The sequence below is a fragment of the Moschus berezovskii genome, chromosome Y (assembly GCF_049115385.1).
Source record: "Moschus berezovskii isolate FMDL1 chromosome Y, NW_MosBer_1.0, whole genome shotgun sequence".
Classification (NCBI taxonomy): Eukaryota; Metazoa; Chordata; class Mammalia; order Artiodactyla; family Moschidae; genus Moschus; species Moschus berezovskii.
Window position 1 is genome coordinate 42,621,296 of NC_142489.1, and position 10,324 is coordinate 42,631,619.

General features: G+C 42.4%; 2 pseudogenes; both read right to left on the minus strand.

Moving 5' to 3' along the window:
* Positions 1 to 306: 306 nt before the first annotated feature.
* LOC129557786 (endogenous retrovirus group PABLB member 1 Env polyprotein-like) lies at positions 307 to 1,768 on the minus strand (annotated as a pseudogene).
* A 5,536-nt stretch (positions 1,769 to 7,304) lies between these two features.
* Positions 7,305 to 7,931, minus strand: LOC129557787 (regulator of G protein signaling 2-like; annotated as a pseudogene).
* Positions 7,932 to 10,324: the final 2,393 nt, after the last annotated feature.

The following is a 10,324-nucleotide window of genomic DNA, read 5'->3' on the forward strand; positions in this document are numbered from 1 at the left end:
TAACTCAAGATTTGAGAATAGTTAGCTTCAGGTGAAACCAGATGTCATTATGGCAACACAGTAAAAACTTCCTTTTAAATTTGTATAGAGAAGAAAAAAATACCGCTAGTTTGTTTCCTCCTGCCGCTTAAGAGAGATAAAAATGTCTGATGCTTTCAGGCTATTTCCTCCGTTTGGAGACCCCTGGCCATCCTGCCTGTTACCCTCTCATTCCCGCCTTTTCTTTTAGGAGAATTTTCTTGCCTAGGGAAAGGGAGCGTCGTTTTCATTCCATAGCTGCTTCCGAGCTGACAAGGGGTGTTGTCCCTAAATTGGAGAGGCAACACATTCTCCTAATCCTTGTACGGAGGATATCCGATCCAGGGGCTCCAAATAGTGGTTGGAGGAATCTGTAGCAGTAGCAGGATTTTGAGGAACCATTTGTATCTTAAAAGCTTTCATGCGACTAGAAACAAATCCGGTTACACAGTTACAGATGCAGGGAGCAAATAGCAAAAACAAAACAATCAGAATTATTGTAATTAAGATAGTTTTCCACCATGGAGAACTAGTTAACATCTCCCAAAGTAAGGCAATTGAGACTTCAGGAGTATCCATGGCCCCAGTCATCTTGTTCATGTGTTTAGTAAAATGAGTAACATTGGTGCTCATATAAGGTATATATGTACAGCCCTGGGTATGAATAATTGCACAAGTTCCCCCTTGAGCAGCTGTCAGAATATCTAAAGAAAATCTGTTTTGTAAAACCACCTTTCTAAGTTGTGCTTGTTCAGCATTAAGAGCTGAAATAGCTTTTTGAAAATCTTGTAATGCCTGTTAAGTAAAATTAGTCAAAGCATCTAGTCGTAGCATAACATCTGTAGTTCCCAAAGAGTGAACAAACACTGCAGCCAAATAATCATACCAGTAAAATACAGACCTTGCCTAGTTTTGAGGTGGGGTAAATTAGCAGGCTTCTTTGGAAGCTCTGAAAATATAAAGCGGTGAGTAAATGCTAGACCCAGGGTGCATCTCCCTATCCAACCAGGGGGAAGCCATGCCCATAGGTAAGAGCCACATATCCAGTAAGTCCCATTTGGAGCAAGCCAGCGTGACTGAGATATCCAGTCCCAATTAGTGCCTGGCCAGACAAAGGGAGGACCTGAACTAGAGTTGGAAAACACTGGAATGATTACATTGCATATTTCTTGAGGCAAAAATCCTAACTGTTTCCAATCATTGTAATTAAGTTGTTGGCTAAATTTTGGGGATGGCTCTGTTTGTTCCCAGCATACAGGGTCTGTAGATATTAAATGTCCTTTTTCAGGAGTTAGCCGTATAACCTCATCCCATGTTTGATAAACGTCAGGTAAAAAACCATTAGATCTAGACCTATTTCTCTTATGTGTAGCGAAATAGTCATTAAACAGAGACAATGTGTAATCAAAATTAAAATCACGTTATGTCCGTAGTTAAAGTACAAAGTGTTGCACCAGTACATTTTAGGGTTGTTAGATGTCATCAGATAAAGAAGAGGCATCACATATGATTGTTGTTGAAGGTATTCGCAGACTCACAGAAAGTCTTTTCCTTGAAGTGGAGATGTCCAACATGGGAAGCCTTCCACTGATGAAGAGGGGAGTGCTCCGCAGACCCAGCAGTTAGATCGACTGTGGAATGCTGCATAGGAGTGAGCCCAGGACAGGAAGGAATTGTCTTGAGGGTCAAATGGCAGACTCAGGATTTTTGGAGTCAGCACAAATAGGCTCACATAGGTTATCAGGCCCATCTGAAAAGTACAAAGTCAGAGCATAGAAAGTAAAGACATAAAATGACATCACTTAGTTCTGGTCAGGGTGCCACCTCTTAACTCGAGTGTGACGTACCCACGAATCAATTCCTGGTACTTTGACAGGTGTGGGAGAAGAAAGAATAACCTGATAAGGGCATTCCCAGAGGAGCTCCCGGGATGGACACCCAGATCCCAATGTTTTTATGAGGACCTCATTTCCCAGCTCAAATAGAGGCTTGCTTGACCCAGAGGCTGGATTCTGTTAATTCCTGTTGAAAAGCTGAGAGCTGAGTTACATAGTTAGCTAATTCTAAGCCTTCAGGGTCTATAACAATGTCTGTGCGTAAGAAAGGCCTTCCATAAATACATTCAAAGGGGGATAGTCCCTCCTTTTTGGGGAGAGTTCAAGCCCTCATCAAAGCTATGGGTAAGACTTTAATCCAATTGTCCTGCCCCTCTTGAGTTAATGTGTGCAGATACCTTTTGATAATGTCATTAGCTTTTTCAACCTTTCCTGATGAGTGGGGTCCCCAGGAACAGTGTAAGTGATATTCTATTCCTAGAGCTTTAGATACCCTCTGAGTTATGGCAGCTTTAAAGGCAGAGCCATTGTCACTCTGAAGGCTCCGTGGTAGTCCAAACCCGGGGATAATTTCATGGATTAAAATCTTTATAACCTCCTTAGCTGTTCACTACGACATGGAAAAGCATCAATCCATCCAGTAAAAGTATCTAACCAACTTGTAAGCAAGAATATCCACCAGATTTTGGCATATGAGTAAAATTTATTTCCCAGTCCTCTCCAGGATACTTTCCACTTCGTTGTAATCCAAATTTTGCTAGCTTTACAGTCTTTGGGTCATTTTTCTGACAACTTCACCCCTTTTGATAATGTTCTTTAAAGTTTTCATTACCTTTTTTGCTTCAAACAAACGAGAAGCCATCTGGTATGTACTCTCTGCACCCAAATGAAAACTCAGGTGTAAACCTTTAAGAATTTTCCACTGAGCACTTTCAGAAATTATTAATCGTCCATCCTCGGACTGTAACCATCCTTTATCAGTAATCTTTGCTCCTCTTTTTTCATATCTTTCTAATCTTCCTCAGTATATTGTGGTTTTTCCTGTTCCACAGGACCTGTCCAGATCAAAGGCGTCTGTAGTGAGGGGGTTTCATAAAATGCTGCTTTTCTGGCTTGACAGTCAGCCAACTGATTATCTTCAGCTACTTTACTCCCATCCCTGCTGTATCCTTTGCAATGCATAACAGCTACTTCTTTTGGACAATAAATAGCAGTTAAACATCTCTCGATCTCTCTGAAATGGTTAATCAGTTCTCCTGTTGCCGTTTTAAACTGTCTTTCTTTCCATATTGCAGCATGAGCATGTAAAGTCAAATAAGCATACTTAGAATCAGTGTAGATATTTACTCGCTGCCCTTTGCTTAACTCTAGAGCTTGGGTCAGAGCCACAAGCTCTGCTAACTTAGCACTGGTTCCCTAAGGGAGAGATTTTGCCTCTAAAACCTGTTCAGCAGTTACCACTGCGTAACCTGCTTTACGCTTTCCATCCCAAACAAAAGAACTGCCATCAGTAAATATTTCCATGTCAGGGTTGTCTAATGGGGTATCCATTAGATCCTTTCGAGCTGCATAGTTCAAAGTTAAGAATTGGGAACAACCGTGATCAGGTGTTTCATTTTCCTTCTCAGGAAGGAAAGTGGCAGGATTTAAAACTCCACTAACTTTAAGCTTAGTTACTGGTCCTTCTAACAACAATGACTGATATTTAAGAAGCCTACTGTCTGTCATCCAAACATTAACTTTAGAATTTAAGATTCCACTCACATTATGAGAAGTCAGTACAGTAAGCTTTCATCCATTAATTATTTTTAAAACTTCAGGTGCTAATAAAGCTGCTGCCTCAATTACTCTTAGGCAGTGGGACCACCCACGTGAAATTACATCTAATTATCTACTTAGATAAGCAAAAGTTTGCTGGTGAAGCCCTCAGGGTTGTGTCAAAACTCCTAAGGCCACACATTTTCTTTCAGTGACAAACAAATTAAAGTCTGACCCTGTGGTCAAGCTCATAGTGGGAGCTTGAATGAGAGCAATCTGAAGAACCTTAAAAGCCTTTTGAGTATCTAGTTTGTTGGTTTCGGCCTGCTGAGTTTCAGCTATAAGTTTATATAAAGGCCGGGCAAGTTCCCCATAACTCAGAATCCAAATTCAACAGTAACCTGTGATTCCCGAAAATCCTCTCAATTGTCTTAAAGTCATAGGTAGGCAATGATTTCAGTTCAGTTTAGTCAGTTCAGTCGCTCAGTAATGTCCTACTCTTAGCGACCCCATGAACCACATCACGCCAGGCCTCCCTGTCCATCACCAACTCCTGGAGTTCACTCAAACTCATGTCCATCGAGTCGGTGATGCCATTCAGCCATCTCATTTTCTGTCGTCCCCGTCTCCTCCCACCCCCAATTGCTCCCAGCATCAGAGTCTTTTCCAGTGAGTCAACTCGTCGCATGAGGTGGCCAAAGAACTGGAACTTCAGCTTTAGCATAAGTCCCTCCAATGAACACCCAGGATTGATCTCCTCTAGAATGGACTGGTCGGATCTCCTTGCAGTCCAAGGGACTCTCAAGAGTCTTCTTCAGCACCACGGTTCAAAAGCATCAATTCTTCGGCGATCAGCTTTCTTCCCAGTCCAACTCTCACATCCATACATGACCATGGGAAAAACCATAGCCTTGACTAGAGGGACCTTGGTTGGTAAAGTAATGTCTCTGTTTTTTAATATGCTATCTAGGCTGGTCATAACTTTCCTTCCAAGGAGTAAGCGTCTTTTAATTTCATGGCTGCAGTCAGCATCCGCAGTGATTTTGAAGCCCAAAAAGGTGAAGTCTGACACTGTTTCCACTGTTTTTCCATCTATTTCCCATGAAGTGATGGGACCATATGCCATGATCTTCGTTTTCAGAATGTTGAGCTTCAAGCCAACCTTTTCACTCTCCTCTTTCACTTTCATCAATAGGCCTTTGAGTTCCTCTTCACTTTCTGCCATAAGGGTGGTGTCATCTGCATATCTGAGGTTATTGATATTTCTCCTGGCAATCTTGATTCCAGCTTGTGCTTCTTCCAGCCTAGCGTTCCTCATGATGTACTCTGCATAAAAGTTAAATAAGCAGGGTGACAATATACAACCTTGACGTACTCCTTTTCCTATTTGGAACCAGTCTGTTGTTCCATGTCCAGTTCTAACTGTTGCTTCCTGACCTGCATACAGGTTTCTCAAGAGGCAGGTCAGGTGGTCTGCTATTCCCGTCTCTTTGAGAATTTTCCAGGGGATGATTTAGAATAGATTTAATTCTCTTAGAGCCTATGGCCCTAGATCCTTCTTATATGATTAGGCCCAGATATCTAACAGATTGTTGACAAAGTTTAGCCTTTTCTCTTGATGCCTTTTAACCGCAGTCTCTTAGAAAGTTTAAGAAATCTTCTGAGGCTCGTGAACAATCCCTTTGTCTCAGCACAGAGCAAAATATCATCTACATATTGTAACACCACTGCTTCAGAGCTATTAAAGTTTTGTAGATTCCGTGACAAACTTTGTCCAAACACGTGTGGAGTGTCACGAAATCTCTGGGGCAAAACTGTCCAGGTTAACTGAGAATCTGACTGTGTAGGGTCTTCAAAGGCAAATAGAAATTGACTTCCCTCTGTCAAAGGCACTGAATGGAAGGCATCTTTCAAATCAATTACTGAGAAATATTTGGCTTGTTCAGGAATTTCAGATAATAGGGTATAAGGATTAGTCACCAGTTGGTGTAAAGGAATTAGAGCCTCATTTATTACTCGTAAATCTTGAACTAGTCTCCATTTACCGTTTGATTTCTTTATACCCAGAATAGGAATGTTGCATGGACTGTTACAGGGAATTAATAGTCCCTGCTTCTTTAAATTTTCAATGATGGGTTTTAACCCTTCCTTAACCTCAGGTTTCAGTGGGTACTGTTTTTTATGTGGAAATAAGTGTGGGTCTTTGAGACTGACAACTACTGGAATAGCATTTTGTGCTCAACCGACAGATTTTCCATCAGCCCATACCCTAGGATTTACATTTTGTTCAATTAAAGGGAGAGAAAGGGTATGCTCCATATTCGTGAAAAGAGAGGCATGGACATTGCTCAGTATACCCTTCCCCAAAAGGGGTGAGCGAGACTCTGGCACAATCAGAAACTCGTGTGAAAATAGCACCGAATCCCATTCACAACTGACAGGAACACTGAAGCGATACTTCTGGCTCGTCCAGACAGTCCCATTACAGAAGCGGATTGGGAAGAAGTGGGCCAGGGGCTTCAGTAAGAATGGGGTAAGTTGCCCCAGTGTCTAAAAAGAAATTGACTGATTGGCCTCCCACAGTTATTAATACCCAGGGTTCCTCAGGTGTAATTAGGACGGGAGCGTGTGTTGGGACCCCTGGGCACCTTCAGTCCTGATTGTCTTGAGATTCTGACCCCGGAGACCTACGCCTCTGGGGGCAGTCTCTCTTCCAGTGTGGTCCTTTGCAGACCGGACACGGTGCCGGGGGCGGCTTAGATGCCTGAGGGCAATCCCGCTTGAGGTGCCCCTCCTTTTCACAGTAATAGCAAGTCCATCCCTTTTCACCTGGGTCCCTCTGGGCATTTTTCTCAGGCTGTTTAAGAATGATTTTCATAGCCATTGCGAAGGCCTCTGCCTTTTCCTTTGTCTTTTTCTGCCTTTCTTTCTTTTCCTCATATTCCCTACCATAATAGACTGTCTGAGCCAGTTGTAACAGAGTATCTAAAGACTGATTTGGTCCATACGCCTGTTTTATTTTTATTTATCAAAATAAATTTATTAAAAGTATTCAAAGACCACCTCAAAGTTTAGCTGCCATCAGGACAGTTTTGGCACTCATAATGGACACTGTCATTTTCTACACAAAAGCACTCATTCCAGTACAGACACAAATTGACTGTTCAAAGACAGATCGTTTTAGTTTAGAGTTATGTGAGACAACAATACTGATCATCTGTAGTCATAGGAACGTCAATACCCTTGCATATAGTAAACATGTATTACCTAGAACTAAAGAAACTACATCTAAACCACTATGTGGTAACAAGGACTGATTTAGGGAAAAATGTACAGCCAGCTAGCTAAGGCCACATAATCCCAGACCTATTGCTTGTAAGCTTCTGGACCAATAGTGTTACATCATTATCTTTCAGTCTCAAGCTCCTGCTTTTCCAGCGTGAAACACACCACATTTAGACCACACACACTCTCTCTCTCTGTGCTCCATCAGCTATGGAAGCTGTCCCAGTACCAGCTTCTCCTACGTGGCGACCAGCTTCCCGATTCACTACCCAGCTCTGAATCAATAGTTCTGAGTGATGTGTCCTGAACACCCAGGCTGAATTCAAGGTCAGTCTTTTCGGCAGGTGACAGCCTTTCCCCTTAGGAAAAAAATGAAATGTCCTCCGTTTCTGGACTCCCGCTTTCATCTCATGTAGCACGGGGTTCTGTGGTGATCTGCGGCTTTTTACACAAGTCCTGGTAGAATTCTGACTCCAAGAAACACAGTAAGACTTGTTCTCCATCAAGCTGTACATCCTTTTCTGGGCAGTTGTGAAGCAGCCACTGGTAGCCTCCTGTATGTTTTGGGTAATCAGAGTTTTGGTTTGAAAGTCTTATGTTGATCTCTTTTGAAGCTTCTTTTTCTATGAAGTCAGCATATATTTTCTTTGCTTTTGAGGACAGCTTTTGCGGTGACTTGATTTTTTTGAAGTCTTCACAAGCCAGCCAGAATTCAATATTTTCTTCACAGAATTCAGATTTTAAAAAAGCCCTAAATGCAGCAAGACCATATTTACTGGCTAGTAGCTCATCAAATGCTTCTGATCACAGCTGGGCTTCCTCGGGAGAAGGCTTGATGAAGGTTTGCTGTTTGCTTTTCTTGCCAGTTTTGGGCTTCCCAGGAGAGGAGGAATTTTGCAAGAAGTAGTTCAAACAGCTCTTCCAATCTTTTAATAGGGTTCGCTTCATCTTCTCTCGCTTCTCCTCGTTCTTGGGGCCAGTACTAGCGCCTTTTTCCATGGGTCCGCAGTCGTGCTGGACAGCCAGGAACATAGCACTTTGCCTTATAGCCCTCCAGCTGGGAATGCTGCTCTCCATAAGCCCGTTTTAATAGCTTACTGCGGATATGTGGAGCTGACTGAGTGAGAAATCTCACTCCTTTAAGATCACTTTTCCCTTATGCTTTACAGAACCAGTCTAATTGTAAAACAGTATTATACTTAAGAGAACCTCCAGCTGGCCACCGTTCTCCATCCTCCAGTGGATACCATGGCCACACAATATCACATAGGAAGACCAGGTGTGTTTTCTTTAAGCCCTGGGGATCAAATCTATTCCAGTTTTTCAGGATACAGTTCAAAGGAGTGAGGCTGGAATTGTTAGCTCCCATCTGTACGAGAGAAAAAAAAGAGACCAGCGCCCTCTTTCTACCAGAGGCTCTAGATGGGGGTGTAGACAGATTTTACACCAAAGTTTTTCTGCCCTGGTCGGACTTAATCTGTCCCTTGCCCACGCAGGCGCAGTACTCGTCCCTCCTGGTTCCACTACCGAGACGGGGTGGGGATGTACCAGGGGTAGACCTGATGTCATCCCTGACTGAAGTCCAGCTCTTCACCATTAACCTTGTTTGCCTCTGATGCCACCTGCAGTGCAATCAGAGTAAGCTTCTGGAATGCCTCCCAAGCTAAGACCACTGGGGGAAACACTCGTCACCTGAGTGCCTGTGCACGACCCTGAGTATATTCCTGACCATAATAAGACCGACATGAACATTAAATTGAGACGTCCCTTCCAAGCGTCACCACAGAGGTATAAGAGCCTCCTCTGGTCTGCTAAGAGCAAGCGCCACCAAAGGGAAAAAACCCATTGCAGTCCCAATCTGAGTAACTAACCTCAGAGATGTTCCTGTAGCTAGAACTCCATCTACCTTCTGAACTTTCAATTCCTAGCGAGGATAGGCGCTTTCCTGACTACCAATCAAAGTTTTGGACCTAAATCACAGTACACAGTAACAGCATAGATCACAAGTCCCTTGAAAGTCTATCATTCAATAGATTAGGTTAGTACTTCTAATTCCCAAGGAGTTATGAAATGGTCAGAGAGACCGAAAAGTTTGACCAAGAAAGGAGAGTGCTGTCCACATGCTTTGCCCATTCCTAGTTGGTTCCCCAAAGGAGACATTGGGTGCCTCTTGGCATGGACAGGTGGGTATAAGCCCCCGACAGTCTTCTACCATAAGATCACCATGGAACCGCAGAACAGGGCTCCTCACTTGCGTTACCCAGGGCATGTCATTCATTCATGCAATCACACCGTACAGTTAGTACAGTACAGCAGAAAAAGTGTTCGCTAGAAGAACAGAGAACTAGAGCTCCAAATATCCTTACCTTGTCCTAAAGGATCCCGGGCGAGCCCCCAAGATGAAATGTTGTTGCAGAATGACACAAAGACACCGGGATCTTGGCCTCCGGAGGAGAAGAATACAATCCTGGGCCAGAGACAAGGCTTGATCGCTCAGAGCTTTTGTGTAATAAAGTTTTATTAAAGTATAAAGGAGATAGAGAAAGCTTCTGACATAGACATCAGAAGCGGACAGAAAGAGTACCCCCCTGCTAGTCTTCAGCTGGATGTTATATAGTCACTGCTGCTGCTAAGCAGTCTGTTAATGAAAGAAAGGAATGTCTTAAGTCTCAGAATGGCACCAGGCCCCTCACCCATAAGATGCATTTTGGGATAATTTTGACACCAGACAATTCATCTTGGGCCATAAAATGATTAACTTGAAATCCTATAGAAGGGCAGATTACCATACAAATAGTTTCATTTTACATAGATTAAGGGAACAGTATCTGAGTATAACATACATGTTTGTCAAGTAGGTTCTGAGACATTTGGCAGAAACGACTTGAAGATAGAGCCTGGGGCAAATGCCTAGTCCATTAACATAGCTTAAGACCAACATTTCCATAAGAAAAATGTATTGGTTAACTCAAGATTTGAGAATAGTTAGCTTCAGGTGAAACCAGATGTCATTATGGCAACACAGTAAAAACTTCCTTTTAAATTTGTATAGAGAAGAAAAAAATACCGCTAGTTTGTTTCCTCCTGCCGCTTAAGAGACGTAAAAATGTCTGACACTTGCAGGCTCTTTTCTCTGTTTGGAGACCCCTGGCATTCCTGCCTGTTACCCTCTCAGTACCAATCTCTGTTTTAAGTACTTTATATAACTTTACTCATTGAATTTAAGTATTTGAATGTATTTAGTCTTCATAGTATTTGTGTAAGGTAGGTTTGCTTTTTTTTTTTTTTTTACTGTTGTTAGTTCTAATTATTATTATCTAATTAGTTTCCTTACTAAGATGGACTGCTTATGTGTATGTTCCATGTACTTATTCATTGAGCCCTTATACACCTATAATTTTTAATCTTCAAAACATCCTCTGGAGACA